Source organism: Sciurus vulgaris (assembly GCF_902686455.1).
Source record: "Sciurus vulgaris genome assembly, chromosome: 3".
NCBI classification, from domain to species: Eukaryota; Metazoa; Chordata; class Mammalia; order Rodentia; family Sciuridae; genus Sciurus; species Sciurus vulgaris.
In genome coordinates, this window is record NC_136463.1 from 150,278,996 (window position 1) to 150,297,603 (window position 18,608).

Here is an 18,608-nt window from a genome sequence, read left to right on the forward strand (position 1 = left end):
CATACTATTACAGTTAATATGGTTGTAATTACATCTTTGTAATTCTTTTCTGTCTAATAATTTTTTTAGAAATTCTTAGAATGCCTAGGATATGTGGTATACGGACTTTAAAAAAATGAGCATATACTGCCTTTCAGAGAGTTATTATTCAATTTGTAACTTTAATAATAGTGTATGAAAATATCAGCCTGAATCTTTACCAATCTGGTAGGTGAAAATATCATCTTATTATTTGTCTCCATTTTTTCAGTTACTCATTATTTAAGTACATTTTTAATAGACACATAAAAATTGTACATATTTATGAGATACATGTGATGTTTTGATACGTGTATACATTATGTAACTTTCAAATCAGGGTTAATTAAGCATATTCTGTCATTAACTACATAGAATTCTCACTCTATGAAATTTCTCTTGGAACTCTGCTCATTTTTCTAAAGACCCCTGGCATTTTTATTAAGTTGTAAGTGTTCCTTAAAATGTATATAAAAATTAACACAAATAAACATTTATAATAAATAGAAATACAAATGGAGAACTCCAAATCATAGAGAGACACTAAAGTTTTGGCTACCATAATCTTGCCTGGTAGAAATAAGTTAGTCTTTCTTATACTTTTGTTTTAAATATTTTGCTTAGAGTAAATTCAAGATAATTCTTTTAGTAGTCAAGGAGATCACAATATTTTGATTACTATTTTCAGAATCAAGATAAACCTCAAAGCTATTTGTAATTAACCTTTACTCCTCTGAGCAAATCTAGGAGTGAATACGTATGTCCTGCCCTTGTTATAACAACCTTGAGTGAAGAGGACCTGCAAAGGGCAGGCCTTGCTGGTGTTACTGGGATGGGTTTGGGAAAAGGAGGAGACGGAGACTCCAGAAGAACTGGCCCCATTCAGGCAAATGCTGCAACGCACAATTTGCTTTACAGCCACAGTACTTTTAAAAATATGCATATGCGCTACTGTGATACAAATAAAGATTAATTACTTAATGCTCAATTGAGTTAAGAGTAAAGAGATTTGAGAGGAGTTGAATATACAATTTCTCCCTCCCCTTTTTTATCTGACTAATGTGAAGAAACCATCTATAATAGTTAGAAACACTATCTTTTTGTCTGTCATGTATGTTACAAAGATTTCCCCCCATGTGGGATGACTCTTCACTTTGTTGTGGGTTTTTCTCACTGTCAAAATGTTTTAAGTTCATGTACAAAAAAATATAATAAGGGCTGGGGCTGTAGCTCAGTGGTAAAGCACTTGCCTAGCACGTGTAAGACACTGAGTTTGATCCTTAGCACTGCATAAAAATAAACAAATATCAAACAACATTGCTCTATGTAAATTTATGATTACACAAATGGTATGCCTTTACGCCATGTACAAACAGAGAAACAACATGTATCCCATTTGTTTACAATAAAAAAAAAAAAGAAAAAAAAAAGAAACAAATAAAATAAAGGCACCCTGTCCATATACAACTACAAAAAAATAATTTAATACATAAATAAATCTTTTTTAAAAAAGAAAAAATGTGGTAAGAATTCATATGTACCTACATTTGTTCAAATTTTCTTTTGTTCCCTTCAGTAAATTTCCACACTGCAGCTGGTACGTTTCTTCATATGGTGTTTGTACTTTTCTTGTTTTATTGATTCCTGAGGATATACTCTTTATCAATAAAGCTTCCTTATCATTCTAGTTTGCTACAAATTTTTAAAAACTATAAAGAGATTTTGCATTTCGTCAAACGTTTTCCAGCAGCTATCAGGATGATGTGGTTTTTCTCCTTTGACCTAATGATAAATTCCATGGATGAAGCGAAGTGACAGAGTTTAGATTCATCATTTCACTGGGATTTCGCCACACTGATGTGTGAGTCAGCCTTCTGAAGCTTTAAAAGCCCTCCTACTCTTTTCCTCCTGCCTGTTGTACATTCTTGTAGATATCTTTTCTTGTAATAGACCAGCTTTTTCCAACGCAGAAAATTCACTGAGGCAGTTTGCCCACACCCCACAATCCCTCGCTCTCCACAGCAGCCCCCTACCACCAGCTCACACAGTGGTCAGTGGATGGTTCTCCAGCTCCAGGAACTCACCCTTCGCTCACTTAGAAGTCATGAAGACTCAAAAGTGCCTGGAGCCCCTGGAGCCATCCGGGGAATGTGGCATAGGTTAACTTTTCCTGCAGTCTGTCCCTCCTGCTTAGCTTTGGAGTTCAGCTAACTCTGGCATCCATTGAGCTCCCCAGCCTGGCTCCACGGTTCCCCGCCCTAGTGCACATTAGAATCACCTGGAGAGCTTCTAACAGTCAGTGCAGAGATTCCCTTTTGATTTCTGTGGTATAAAAGGAAAAATGTGGGGTTCCTCAGGGTGCCTCTTCTGCCTTCTCTCTTCTCAGTTCCTTCAGTTTCATTCCTTCCCTCCACTCGATTTACCCTAAAATTTATTGATATCATGTAAGTCCCTTCTCCACCCATCAGGCCCACCTCTCACCCTCAATTGTCACCTACCCTCCAGAGTACGGCACTCCAGGTTCTATGACCTTTGACCTCCCTACTGACTCTCCACCTCACTTTGAGCACCTTGATCTCCTTGCTGACAAGCCTATCCTCCATACCTCACACGACTCACCTTCCAAAACTGAGCTCAGACGTTCCTTCACTAGATGGCCTTTGGTGACATTACACCCCCTCCCCTCCCGCAGAGGTGCAAGCCCCACCACACCTTATTCTGCACTGTGGTAGCACTTTATATTCTCTATCCAGAACTTATCACAGGGAATAATGATGCCATTTACTGATCCTTCTCACCGTGTTAATTGGCAATCCTGAAAGTACGGGTATCCTCAGCATATCACGCATGCTGGTGCAAAAGTGCTCAATAAATATTTAGTGAATGAAACGGAGCCTCGGTGTTTTGTTTTTCTCCCATGACTTCCTTCTTGGGTTGAGGAGCTTATGTTGACTCCCAACTACACTGAATGCAAGCTTCCCAGCCTGGTTTTCAGTGTGGCAGGGGGATCATCCAGTCCTACTCCCCCATTCCTGACATGCAGGCTCTCTTCCTCAGTTGGACAATCTGCTTGTCCTGCGATTGCCCGCCCTCCTCCTTCCTGCATCCAACCCATTCTCCATCCTGCCTTGTTCTCCTCACAGCCAACATTCAAGGACAAACTTGTCTTCCTTCTACATGAAGTTGTCCATGGTGACGCACTATTCAAGGGTTTGAATAGTATTTAGAGAAACCTGTTTAAAAAAAAAAAAAATCTGTATTAGTTGTTGGTGGACCTTTATTTAATTTATTTATTTATATGCAGTGCTTAGAATCGAACCCAGTGCTTCACACATGTTAGGCAAGCTCCTTACCACTGAGCCACAACCCCAGCCCAGGACAAACCTGTTTCTAAGACAATCTGGTTTCAAATATTTGGTTAAAAAAATTGGATTTATGTTTTGTTTGTAAACCACACTTACTACATTCACTCGACCTCTTTTTATGCTGAGTTTTACACATGATTAATAGACTTTTTTCTAATTTTACTTTTAAAATATATCAAATACCAAAAAAATACATAATTCTGGTTTACTTTGTGCTTCCTGGGTTTGTCAGGCCTTTCCATATAAACTGTGTATTCCCTTGAGGGAATTTATTTTCCTTTTTATGGTATTACTCCATAAAACTCTTAAGATTTATGTTACACACATATAATCAACAATAAATTATTATCCTTATTAATTAATTTTAGGCAGTTAAAACATCTTTCTAAATGTTTTCAAAACAGTACATTTTAATAGTTTTATAAATGTTATATAATAGTTATAATTTATTATAAAGCAAAAATTCATCCTGCCCCACTGTATTAGTCTATTTTTATTACTATAGCAAAATACATAAAGGTGGAAAATTTTATTTTAAAAGGTTTATTTAGCCTATAGGTTTGAAGGCTGAAAATTCAGGATCAGGCAGCCCCATTGTTTTAGCCTCTGGTGAGAGTCTGGTGGTGGAGTGTCAGATGGGATATGCACAAGGGAGGAGATCACACCACCAGACAAGAAGCCAGAGAACATTCGGGTTCCACATTCCCTTCTCGGACAACACTCTTAATGACCTAAGAACCTCCCCCTAGGCCCCACCTCTTTCATTTTTAAAATTTTTATTGGTGCATTATGCATAATAATGGGATTGATGATACCATATTTCAACATGCACATAACATAATTTGATCACTCTCATTTCCCCATACCTTCCCTTTTCCTCCCCCCGTCCCTCACCCAGATCAGCTTGTTCTCTCTACTCTACTGATCTCCCTTCTATTATTATTATTTCACTTAATGCATTATAATTATAGATGTATAAGCAGGATTCGTTGCGGTATATTCATACATGGAATAGCATAATTTGGCAGATTTCATTCCCCAGTTCTTCCCCATGCCCTCCCCTTCTCCTTCCCTTTAATCCCCTTCCTCTATTTTATTGGTCACCTTTCTACTTCTTTCCATTTCAATGAGGTTCTCCTTTTTAAAATTTTTCTCTTTCCTCTCTTTTTTCTCTGCAGATGGGAGAAAATATTCAACCCTTGACTTTCTGAGTATGGTTTATTTTACTCAGCATGATATCTTCCAGTTCCATCCATTAACCAACAAATGTCATAATTTCAGTCTTATTTATGTCTGACTAAAGCTCCATTGTATATATATACCATATTTTCTTTATTGATTCATCTGTTGAGGGGCACCTGAACTGATTCCATAACTTGACTATTGTGAATTGTGCTACAATATTGATGTGCTTGTATCATTACAGTATGCTGATTTTAGTTCTTTTGGATAAATACCAGGGAATGGGATATCTGGGTCATATGGTGATTCCATTCCTAGTCTTTAGAGGAATCTCCTCCACACTGCTTTCCAAAATGATTGTACTAAATTGCAGTCCCACCAACAATGCATTGGTTAACTTTTTCCGCACATTCTCACCAGCATTTACTATTATTTGTATTCTTGATGACTGTCATATTAACTGGAGTAAGATAAAAATCAGTGTAGTTGACCTGTATTTCCCTGATTGCTAGGAAGGTCGAACACTTTTTTCATATGTTTTTTGGCCATTTGTATTTCTTCTTTTGAGAGGTTTTTGTTTAGTTCACTTGCCCATTTATTGATTGGGTTATTTTTGTCTTGGGTGTTACGTTTTTTGAGTTCTTTATATATTCAGAATATTAATCCCCTGTCAGAAGAGTTGCTGGTAAAGATTTTCTCCCAGTCTGTAGGTTTAGTCTTCAAGTTCTTAATTATTTTGTTGTTGCTGTTTTGTTTTTGCCATGCAGAAGCTTTTAAATTTGGTTAGGTGCCCCCTTTTAAAGGTCCCACCTCTTCTTACATCAGCATACCGAGGACCAAGGCTCCTTGTCCTTCTCACCCACTTAATTGTAAATCCTGAGGATACTGGTATTCTCAACATCTGTGCCTGCCTGGTACAGAAGTGAAGTGCTCAATAAATATTCAGCGAATGAATTGAACATGAATCCTTGGGGGACAAAAACCATCCAAACCATAGCACCCACTAATAGGATTTATACTTATCCTAAATCAATGGGGGCCAAAATGATGGGATTTTGCTTTATTTCACAGAATCAGAGAGTCTTACCGTATTAAGGGAATTTCAAAGCTACTTAATCTAAAACACACATTGAAAAGTCAGATCTCCTCCAGCAGCTCTGCTGTGAAGCTTTGCAGCATGACATGACAGGAAGAGCCCCACTGTCTGAAGGCAGCTCAGTTAAAAAATGCTTCCTTATGCTTGTACCAGATCTATTGCTTGTAACTTCCTCCCATTCGTCCTAGCACTATCCACTGGGGACCAGATAGAACCAGTCTAATTCTTCTTTCACATGGCAGCACTTGTGGTGTCTGGAGACACTTATGATGGCTGCTCCCATCATTTGCCAACCCCCTCCTCTTCCTGCCCCACCTTCTCTAGACTAACATCTCCAAGCTCTCATCTGGGGATTGTTGTTTCCATCCCTTGACATCTGTGTTGTTTTTTCCATAATATGATCCAGTTTGTCCACATTCCTCAAGGGATGGGCCTATGATATTCCTGATTAGGGGTTGCAAATTTTGATACCTCCAGGAACCAGACCCTAACTAAAGGTAAACTAAAGGTAAATGTTTGACTATAGCCCAATATAAAGACAAATGGTAGGAGTTGGACTTAACACTAACATAGGGCTTTAATTTTTTCAAGGGTTTAAACCCAAGTGCTGGCCAAATATTATTGGGACATGGAGCCATATTTGCTTTTCTGGGCCACTGGTCATCTGATTAAGTTAAATCTGACTGCCACATCCCTGTCACATATTTAATCAATTTCTCTCTTTAGGCACATGCAATATATTTTATATATTTATATATATATATATATATATATATATAATTTGTACATTATGTGTTATATAATATATACTTTGGGGCTGGGGTTGTAGCTCAGTGGTAGAGCGCTTGCCTAGCATGTGTGAGGCACTGGGTTTGATTCTCAGCACTGCATATAAATAAATAAAATAAAGGTCCACTGAAAACTAAATATGTGTATGTGTGTGTGTGTGTATGTGTCTACTTTGTATAGTCAACTTTCTGTTACTGTGACAAAATACCTGAGAAAAATCAAATTTAAAGGAGGAAAGGTTTGTTTTGACTCATAGTTTCAGAGGTTTCAATCCATGGTCATTTGGTTCTGTTGTTTCTGGGCCTATGGTGAGACAGGACATCATGGTAGAAGGGCACGGCAAAGGAAATCTACTCACCTCATGGTGGCCAAGCATCAGAGAGACAGAAAAAGAGAGAAAGACAGAGACAGAGGAAGAGACTGGGGACAAAATATGTCCTTCCAAGCATAATTCCAGTGACCTAATTCCTCCAAGTAGGCCCCATCTCCTAATAGAGCCACCAGCTAGGGACTAAGCCTTCAACACATGAGCCTTTAGGGACAATTTCTGGACCCAAGCTAAAACATATGTTTATAAAAATGTTGAATTTTACTTGAGTCCTGTCATCATGGAAGACAATAAAGAAAGCATCCCCGTCCTTTGTCCTATAGAGAATGGTTTACTGAAAAGAACCTCTGTTCCCCATATGACTTATGCAAAACTCACAGAAGCCCCCACTCATTGACAAAGCCAGATAGACCCTCAAAATTCTTTTTCCTTGTCTAATAATCAGTTCTCTGAACTGCCTGTCTAGACAAAGCAAAGAGCAAATGCTTGTTCACCATGCTTTGGCTGAGCTCCTTTCCCAAGCCCTGAGCCACACACAGCCCCTCCTGAGAATAGGTGGGCCCCATGTCAAACGTTCTCTGACCTATTATCTCAACACACCACCTTTCATCCCCCTTTTCCCTGCTTGGTTCTTTTTTCTCCTTTCTCCCTATAAAAGAAAAACTCCATGTTTATAACTCTTGAGAAGCTTGCAGACCTCATGGTTCAAGTTTCTCCCTATCACAATATCTCCTCCTCCTTACGACAAGTCTCTTTCTCCTTCTTGCAATAATTCCTTCAGTTAATATCTCTCTTCACCAGTTCCAGATTTGTTTTTTTATTTTACTCTGTACATTAGCCATTAATAACACATCAATATTGCTATATTAGCTCACCCAAGTTTGCATCTATTTTAGTGATAACCATAGCACACTATGGAGTCCTGACACTTGCATTTCTAAATCTTTTTTCATTTTGTTGCTGTTAAGCCACAGGGTCCCTCTTCAAAGATGTCCTCCTAGTTGATCTTTTTTTCCCTTCAGTGGGGCATTGTACAACTTCAGGCTGGCCAAGGCATTTTAGGATCCTGATTCTATAAAGCACTGCACTAAATGGTTCCCTATCATTTACTACATTGGTCAAATAGCCTTTTGTAGCATCAATCATGTCATCAATAAAACTTGTTCATGATACAGGGCCAAAACCTGAGTCCTGAGGAACATTTAGAAATCTCTCTCCTGGTCCTTTTTATGATAGTTAGTGTGGAGCTAACTCTGTAGGGAAATATAAAAGTAACACATTAAGTGTGAAAAAGCATACTATTTTCCTTAAGACAGAGGCACTCAATAAATATGTGTTAAATGAACAGTTCAAGAAAGAACCACACACTTCAGCATAATACTTTTTTATTTAATTGAACATTGTTATTTTCTATCCTTACTAATTACATACCTGTATACTCCTGAAAAAAAAATAAATTACCCAATAAGCTGTGATCTATTCATTAATCTTCTGAATATGTGACCATAGACCCTATTTTTCAAAACTCTTATTCTCTCATCCAGCTGATATTTATTAACATTTACAGCATACCTACTGGCACCAGACTCTCTTCTAGACACTAAGGATACAAAAATAAAGGAAGCAGAATTTTCACCTGCTGAACGCTAAATTCACATTCTAGAAGAGAACATATAATCAACAAACAAAAATCGATAAACACATCATATAATCAGTTTAAGACAAGGAACTTGTAGAAAAATAGAGTAAGTTCAGAGATAGAGAATAAGGGAATCAGGTGATACTTTAAACAGGAAAAGCCTTCAGAAGGAGACACTTGGCCAAAATCCTAAATCAAGGTAGGTTCAGGTCACACAAATAACTAAGAACAGAACACCCCAGATTTTACAATGTAAGAAGGGCCAAGGCAAAGGCCTGAGATGGAAACATGGCTGGTTTATTTGATGGACAAAAAGGAAGACAAGTGTGGCCACAATTGAGTGAGGAGGAGGTACAAAATGTAACATGAGAAACAGACAGGGACCAGGTCACAGTCAGCCTGCAAAGGACTTTAGATTTTGTCTGGGATGATTGGAAGCCACTGGAGGACTGAGGGACATGATGTGGTCTACTTTTTCTTTTGAAGAATCTCTATGGTTGTTGTGTTGAGAATAGCCTGAACATATTGACAGGAACAAGAGAGGATTTGATTTTGTGTGTGTGTATGTGTGTGCTTTTACAATTCTGGCAAGGACCTTTTTAGAGGTTTTGAATATTTCAGCACCAATGAAATGGATGAGATTAGTCGAGTGTCCAATCAAAGATGCATGAGCTCTAGAATAGTTGCTGCAAAAGTTATTGTGAAGTTCGCCCATCCATGAAATGTGAAATGCTTAGGTTGAAAATTACTTCCAGCTGTTCATGAAGATATACGTAGCAGGAAACTAAAGTAGCTCTGCGCATGTCGGAACCCTGGAGGCAAACAGCTGCAGTGAGTCTTAACAATGCTTCTTTTAAGAAAGTAGATAAATGTTATTTCAAAGAAAATTTATGAAAACTATACAGCTCTCAAGACAGAGGTAAAGAAGAGGACATAATACAGTGAAAAGCTCTGCATTTTAAATATGCTTTCTGTTTTATTAACAGTTGCAAGTGTATTAAACTGGAACTCCATCATATGACATATACTGCCAGTAATTATTCAAGATCCACCATCATCCTCTACCTTCTGCCTTGTTAACCAACCTCAATTTGGTTCATAACAGTGATGTGCCCAGTGTCAGGTGGACCAAAATTAGCCTAAACGTATCCTAATCCTTCCTTGCTTTTCCACCTTCTTGACCATATACCAGTTCTGGACAATGAGACATAAGCAAGAATCTGCTTGGAATCATAGTCTGAGGAAGTTGTAGCTTTCCTAATAAAAGGGTGTAATGCTGCTGGTCTCCTCTTTTCTGTCTTCTTCCTGTCCTGTATTTGGGCACATTGCCTACTATTCAGACACACTGCAACTATAAACAAAAAGCCAAGAGACTTAGCAGGATGCTGGCCCCAACACTGTAGCCACCATCACATGCCTACTTCTACCTACCTTATTAAGTAAGAAATGAAAATTCTTACATGTTTTTAAGTCTTTGTAAATTAGGTTTTCTGCTATTTTGGCCAAACACATTCTTAATTTGGACCTCTTAAATCACCAAAATTCTAGGGAAATAAATGATCTATCATTATTGCATATAATCTGAAGTGAATAAAACATATCTGTCCATAGTCAACGGAAACTGGGAAATCTCACTTGTACTCACTAAATCCCTTCAGAGGACCACCAAGGACCATCTATTCTGATCTTCCAGGCTTCTCTGGGATTAGCTCTGGCTTAATGTTTTTTAAAAAGCATTTAAGTAAATGTATGATTACACAAATGGTATGCCTTTACTCCATGAACAGAGAAACAACATGTATCCCATTTCTTTACAATAAAAATAAATTAAAAAAGAAAAAAATCATTTAAATCGCTATTGGGAAAGAAGCTTCCTTTATGTGGAGTTTTCTGTGAAGCTGAGGGGGAGTGAGCACCTGGTGTGGATTCCCCCAAGGAACCCCAAATGCTCTCACTAGCTTGGTGAATTCGAGTCCTAGTCCTTTGACAGCAACTAGTCACATACCAGCCCTTCTCTGTTTGGAATTCCTAGTCTGATTCTAGATTTATGAAGAAGCAGCCTGGGGAGTGGGTGGCTTAGTGGTAGGATTAGGGGTAGAGCTTGTCCTTAGCATACCCACACCCTGGGCTCTATCCCCAACAATGAAGAAAGAAAGAACTTCCAGGACAACAATGTCCACTTCCATAGCTCCAGACTAGGATGAGGCCATGCAGAAATCTGAATATAAAACATATGTTACGTGTACTCTACTGTCCCTTTTGCCACACAAATAAATACTCAAGAACGATTCTAGAGGAGATATTATTTGTGTTGATTTTTTTCTACCTGGTTGGTGCGGAAAGTAAATATGTACACCTTTGCTTCAGACTGCCTTTTCTCCTTTTGTTTTATTTTATTTATTATGGCATCTGTAACCCATTCCACTTTCTAATTGTGGATCACACAGTGTTTTCATGGCTCAAGTTACTGTCTTTCAACTTCCAGCCTGTCTTTCCACCCCCACTCTTAAATGAGAACTAAAGCAAAAAAGGAGGCCAACTGGAATTTAATTTCCTCTCCCTGTAGCAGATGTTAAATTCAAACTTTTTAAATGAGGGAATATTAAAAGCAGCATCTTTTTATTCCAGAGAACTGTCCTCCATATGCTCAGCCCCAGCCCTCAAGAAGAAGCCTCCTGATCTTCTCTCCCAGGGTGTGGACAGTGGTCTCAGGGCTGGCTGCTGCCTCAGCCGCCTTCCCATGTGGGTTTGGGCAACACTTGAATCTCCCTAGGTCTGTTTACTCTTTTGGGGTGGGTGTGGTGGGGGTGGGGATGGATTAAAAAATCTTTGAAGTTATTCCCATTTCTAAGACTCAGTAAATTGCCTCAAAAATTCAAACATAAAACCACTGACCATTTTTAGGAGAAAAGTCACCTTCCCTCTTTATTCCAGTTCTTCTTAATAATCCAGGACCATCTCATTAGTTTGGTTTTATGAGGGTTTATTGCTCATCTCAGTCAGTTGGGGTGAATATTCTTCGTTGAGGTAAATGTTTGAGAAGCTGCCCTTAAATTCAGAAATATACTTTAAATCTGTTCAGAGAGCTTCACATGACAAATATAAGTACTTCTCTGCTCTGCTTTGGGACTTTGACCTGAGAGGTATTTACTCTTCACACCTGAACATAACACCTGTTATTAAATGCCCTCTCTCTCTCTCTCTCTCTCTCTCTCTCTCTCTCTGTCCCCTGCATGCACAATTATACTAAAGTCAAGAATCTTTTGATTTCCCTCCCACAGACCCTCCATCTAAGCCACAAGTGCTTACCCTTTTTCTTTTTTCTTTCCACATTCTTATTGGTGCATTATAGTGATACACAATGATGGGACTTGTTATTATGTATTCACACATGCACACAATATAACAATATAATTTGGTGAGTATCACTCCCCAGCATTTCCCCCTTTGTCTTCCCTTGGTGTCTTTCCTGACTAATTTCCCTTTTGTCGTGAGATCTGCCCCCACCTTCCTCTCCTTTTTCCTTTCTAGTTTCTACATATGAGAGAAAACATACCATCCCTTGATCTTCTGAGTTTAACCTATTTTGCTTAACATGGCTCATCCTTTTCATCTTTTTTCTCGAATACATGCCATTACCTTGCAACCCTCAGAAGACAGATTCTTAGGGGTGTCAACTTCTCCACTGTGTCTTCTAGACACCCTGGCTGGATTTGTTTTACGATGACAGAGAGAAAATGAGGATTTGAAAAGGAACATTCTTGGCTCTTTCTCCATAAAGACTAAAGCTGTAAACATCTGCACTTCTACATAGTCATGGTCACCACAGTAGAGCAGTAAGAAAAAGCAGGATCCAAGTTCACACAATCCCTCTTCTCATTTAACTCCAGAAAGTCCCTGAGGCCATAAGTAACTTAAGACTTATTTAAATTTTATAACTCATTTTTATTACAGCATCCATAGCCCCTTATTCTGTCCAATTTTGTCATATTTCAACAAATGAAACATAATTTTGCTGTTAAGCCACCTAATAAACAGACATGTTTGCTCAGGAAAAATGAAAGAAGCTGAGAAACAGCTCTAATTCATATTTCTCTTCGTTATCACCCAAGAACATCTAGCATGCCTTTTACTTGATCCTTGTGGGGACACTTGAAGCGTCAAGGCCCACGTCTGGGAGCCACATGGTTCTCATTTCCTGGCCTCCTGCTTTGGCCTCCGCAGTGCCTGTACACAAAGGCTCCATCCTCTGCATGCAAACCCAAGACATCAGCACTTTTGCATTTTTTACAGAAGCAAATGAGGCACAAAAAGTTAATATTCTACACACACAGCAGCCCCAGTAATAAATGGCTGCCCGCTGGTTCCCTTGATTTGTACTAACTCTTGTATTCGTTCAAACCTTCACAGGTTGGGAAGCACTTTCATATCTACCAATCTCACAGGGTCTTCACCCTAATCCTGATTCTTCTGTTCATGTTACAGACAAAACAATGGCTGTGTGAAGAGTCAGGCGACTGGCCAAGGGCATACAAGTCAGTGGCAGACCCAGAACTCTGACCTGAGAACAGAGTTCACTCATCTATAACCTTTACAATGTTCTCTCTTGTTAGACTGGAGATGCTGGGTTCCAGAAAAAGTTGTCTTGGAAGATGCAGAATAAAGTGGTGCTAAGAATGTGCGTGGGCTCCTGACACAGACAGCCTGGGAATAAATCTGGGCTTCACCTTCTGGGGCTTTCTTCATGTGGTGCTGCATGTGAATTGCATCCCCCTGTGAATGGTGTCCCTAGGGATCTTCAGGATAGTTTTCTTGGGCATTACTCGATGGCCCTGTGACTCAATAGTCCCACCTGAGAAAGAGATTCCAAGGCTCTTGTGACAACTAAATAAAATAAAACATACATCCTGACCCAGCAACAGATCCCCAAAAATGTCCTCTCCCCTTCGAAGACTGTTTCCCTCATCCCCAGCCCCTTGGGTAATCTTCACACTCCTTTCTGTAGAAATGTTTGCTGTAGTGAAAGTCTTCCATCCTCCACACCCTGTTTGATTTGTGGGCCAGGACACCACATGATCCCTACTGTGGCAGTGTGCCGGGTAGCGAAGACCACACTGAGTGGAGCCCTGCACCAGGCTCAAACAGGCATGCTCTCCCTTGATCTCCATGTTTCAGGATCCCCACCCACTCAGTGCCCATCCAGACCCCACCGGTGAATAAGCATGAGTTGCTCAGGGGAACCTGGGTTCTGCCATGAACAACAAGCCAGGTGACCAACAAGCCCAGGACTTGCCCTCTCTGAGTCTCATCTCACTCATCTGCCAGGAGAGGTGTCTTAATACTTGTCCTATCCCTTAAGAGAATTGCTGTCTCTATAACACGATAAATCACGTGAAGCTGCTACTTAAATGGAAAAAGAAAAACATGAATTTTGTGTAAGAGGTTCTGAGTTATTTTTAAAAGAAATGGTGAGGCTCTTACTAAGTGACAAGAACTCAGTTTTAAATTTGATCTCAGGGGTCTGGGAATGTGGCTCAGTGGTAGAGCACTTGCCTGGCAAGTGTGAAGTTCCGGACTTGATCCCCAGAACTACAAAAAATTAAAAAACAAAAGTTGACCTCTGGGAAGTACAAGTAGAATTTAATAAGCAGAGATCTATCCACCAACACCTTAGAAGATGGAAAGATTCATGTAATGGGCTGCATTGATGTTGGAAAAAGGAACATGAGGAAACAAAAGCTGAACTACCCTGGGTCTTCTAAATCAAGAGGGAGAAGGACATGAGAGAAGCTCAGGAGAACCTCGGACCTCTTTTGTACTCCTGGTTTCAAGCTGACTGTGTGGGCCGCAGGCCAAATACCTGACAACCAGATCCAGCCCATCCAAATATCCTTTACCTGTGCAAACCCACAGGCAGCCACATGGAATGTTGACTTTTCTTTACCCTGGACTCTTTTGAATAGTTTTACATAGTGGAAAAGGAGCAAAGTTCCTGAAACCAGACATGGAGTAGAACATGCCTTGGTGATCCTGGTTGTAAAGGCAAATTCCTCCTTTGAGGGTCTTTATGGGACAAGTGGATCCAATACATGACTTGGGGACTCCCCTGGGGAACTAGATGTAGTTGGACCAGATGTGTTCCCTCAATTCCTCATTCACTAACACCTGCTGCCAAATGGCAGGCCTGTGCTGGGCACTGGACACAGAAAGGAACCCCAGGCATGAGGCCGGGCCTCTGAGGGCTCAGGCTGTGATGGGTGAGCTCATGCTGTGATGGGTGAGGTCTGGCTATTGGCTTCAGTTATCTCAACTGCTTTCATTGTTTTGTTTTGTTCTTTCTTCCTTACTTACTTTATGTCTCCCCACCACCACCAAGGGGAGAGGGCTGGTGGAAGTGAGGGGATGCACCTGTTTATTAGTAAATCTTATCATTATCCTCAACATTGATTGGAAATATTTTATGACCTGGCACCATTTTATGAATTGCTTACAAAATAAGTACCTACTTTTTTACTTATGTAATAAAATGAGAGAGATGATTGTTTTTTTTGTTGTTGTTGTTTTGGGTTTTTTGTTTGTTTGCTTTTTGGTACCAGGGATTGAACCCAGGGGTGCTTAACCACTAAGCCACATCCCCAGCCCTTTTTATATTTTACTTAAAGACAGAGTTTCACTTAGTTGCTTAGGGCCTCACTAAGTTGCTGAGGCTGGTTTTGAATTCACCATCCTCCTGCCTCAGCCTCCCAAGCCTCTGGGATTACACGTGGGCACCTTATATTATTTTTAGCGCCCTTTAAAAAAAAATGGACATCATTTGCAGTGCCTTCAAATAATATTGTTAATAAAAGTTAGCCTTTACCTGGAAAACTTTATTCAACAGTGAGATTATTAGATATCAAGGGCTGGTTTTTCCTAAAAAATTTGAAAGATTTGGCTCCAAGTTTGTAAGCCACCACTGGTTCGAAGGTATAAGCCTTCGTTTTCCTGGGCTCTGCTGCCCCCTGTCAGAAGCTAAGAATAGTACTCTTAGCTTAGATGTTTTGAACAAAGCTTTTCCCAGAACAGATGATGAAATAAGATATTCTCACATCTTGTGAACTAAGGCCAAAGAAATATTTGTTTAAAAATATGCCTTTTTGCTTTTCTGCTTAGAAGTGCTTATGCAACTCCCAGCAATAATACTCTGTTTGAAATAATTGAGGGTGCAGCTTTCATTCCCTGAGTCTCTCAGCACAGGTACCTTGAGAGCAGACAGGTGCTGGGGACCTGAGGATGAGTTGTGGGCCCAGTCCATTCCCTCATGCCATTTAGAGACCATCAGGGAAGACATACAAGTGAATAGATACTTCAGCTGGGGTGTGAGTGATGAGCAGTGTGGATACCAGGTACTGGAGGAGCACATCAATGCAACATCTTAGTCAGCAGAGTCCAGATGAAGCAAAGAAGCCCATTCTTATCATCTAGCAGATCTAGATCTCAAAGATCTAGCCTGAAGAGGAAGCCAGGAGTCTTTCCAAATAGCACCAGCTGTCTGAGCCACAGTGGGGCAGCCTGAAAGAGGACAGTAAGTTCAGGCAGTCCTAAGAGGGGAACTGAACTACATGGTGAGTCTAATCTGAGCCCCCCCACTGCTATTCTCCTGCCTGATGACTTCTCATTGCCTCAGAGTATGGCCATGTCAGAGATCACAAAGAAGAGCAAAAGAGATCCCTGGGGTGGCCAGATGAACAGAAAAAAAAACACTAAGTGCTAGCAGTTGCCCTATGTTCTGCATGCGTATTGTCTACATACACAAGAGCTCAAACATTTTGTTATCTAACTGAAGATGCTATCTGAAGACCCAAGGGGAAGAGGGAGCTAGTAAACAGCTAACAAAGAGCTGTACATAATCATAGCTACTATTCACAAGACAACAGAAAGAAACACCATGTGGGGAAAACACCAGATCATCTATGGGGCTTAAAAATTCAATCCTAAGGAAATTCTTAAAATTTAATGCCCATTAAACTATTTCCTCTCAATGTTGGACATATTACTTAACCACATGAAGGCTGTAACTATGTGATAAAAAGTTTTGTACTCATCAAAATTCACAGACACTATTTATATTTTTCATTATTTATATCATATCCATTTAATGCCTTGCCTTTCAATGAGCCACATTTGAACAGATTTTTGGCAAAATTTTTCTGTTTTTTCTTTCCCATTAGTTTTCTATCAAACATTAAATATTCACTTGTTTCTATATTCTACAATAAGGTTTTCCACCCTTATAGTCTCCTGATTACCTCTTTGATTTCACTCCCTAGAAGATTTGGGAAAGAAAATTACCTCTAAAAAGTGATATAGTTCTCATTAGTCTAGAAAATTAAGGTCAAAAATTAATTTTGATAGTTAAAATAGTCAAAAATAACACTGTATATATGCATCAATGGAAGGAGCTGGTCTGCCATGGTTCAAATAATGGCCCCACAAACCTCTGAACCATAACTGTCTCCTCTGTGCAGTAAACACAAGTATCTACTTCTTAAAGTTTTATGAGAAACAAATGAGCAATGATGCTAAAGTCTTTGGAAATCATGGAGTATGTATCATACAGTGTGTTATTAAATTGCTTATGAATGTAGGTTTCATAATTTTTCCTTTGAACGCAAAGGTTTTAATCATGATGACATTCTTTATTAGCCCACATCTCACCAAAATCAGAACTGATTCTCTTCTGTTTGCTAAGCCCTAGTAAACTGATTCTTGTTACAACTAGCAAGACAAAAAACCAGGCCACATCACACTCAAAAAGAATTCTCATGTTGTTTAGTCAGGCTCTTGCTGTGTTGCCCAGGCTGACCTTGAACTTCTGGGCTCAAGTCATCCTGCTGCCTCAGCTTCCCTAATTGCTGGGGAATACAGGCAATTGTCACTGCACCCAGATTTCCTCTTTCTTTTATCCAAGGTTAAGTATCAATAAGCTATCACCCCTCCCTTTTCAGGCCACTCCTTTCCTCTTTACCTCAAGAGTCCATATTAATTGAGACCCTTGATGACAGATAGCTCTGACAGTCCGTGGAAAACCTTCATGGACTGGACTCAGTAAGTGTAGTATCGGGATTCGACAGCTTGACCCCTTTAATAACATTTCTTGGAGAGAGATGACGGATTAAATTTAACATCTAATTACAAACTTCCTTTTTTTTTAAGTTAGAGAAAGAAGTAGGCTCTCCCCACACCCCCTGCCCCCACCCCACACTGGCATGGTGACATACGCCTGTAATCCCAGCTATTCCAGAGGCTAAAGCAAGAGGATTGAAAGGCCCAGTCTCCCTGGGTAACTTAGTAAGACCCCAAAGGGCTGGGGGTGTAGAACACTTACCTAGCATGTATGAGGTCCTGGGTTCAATCCCTAGCACAGCAAAAAGGAAGATAAAAGTAGGATCCATATATAACTTCATATGGAGACGTGTAACTTCAAGATTTGCAAAGCATTTTCACTTCCCTTGTCTTGCTTACCCTGCCACAACATGTACACGTGCTCTCTTGAGGTGGCTGGCCAGAGTGCAGTGCCGCACTCCAGGAAAACACTGGAACAGCTAGTCCATCCCACTCCTCACATGGGAAGAGTCCAGAAGGCCCTTCAGCCCACACATCAGATTAGCCAGGGTCTTTTGGAACAATCACTGTTTCCCCCTGAAAAATACAGAACATTCTAGATCCCTTTGTGATACCAAAAATCAGTTTTCTGATGAACACCTTCTAGACCTCTGAAGTTTAGACTTTTAGGGGCAAAAGCGAACAAGGAATCATTTGAAGAACACAAAATCAGTTTGCTCTTTCCCTTTCACAACTGGGCCTCCAGCAGGGCCACAGCATCACAGTTGAGGGGGTGGGAGCAAGGGGCTGAGTGGGGGCCATGATTTGGTCAGTCTGAAAGTCTCCTCCAAACTAATTCTGCGCTAGAAACACTTGCTTTATATAACTATTCTGGATCAAGAAAACGAACTAGGGATATTTATCTTCCTGCAAGCACGGTTAAATTCATGCCATTTCTCTAAAACCTTCAATAGGTATTTTCAGAATAAGTGAATGTTGAATAGTCAGTGGTTACCCATTACCTATAAAATAAAATGTAAAGAATGGCCTGTAGAAAGGCTTTTCATAATCTGAATCCATGCACAGGGAAGGTATGGTACTCAGTGC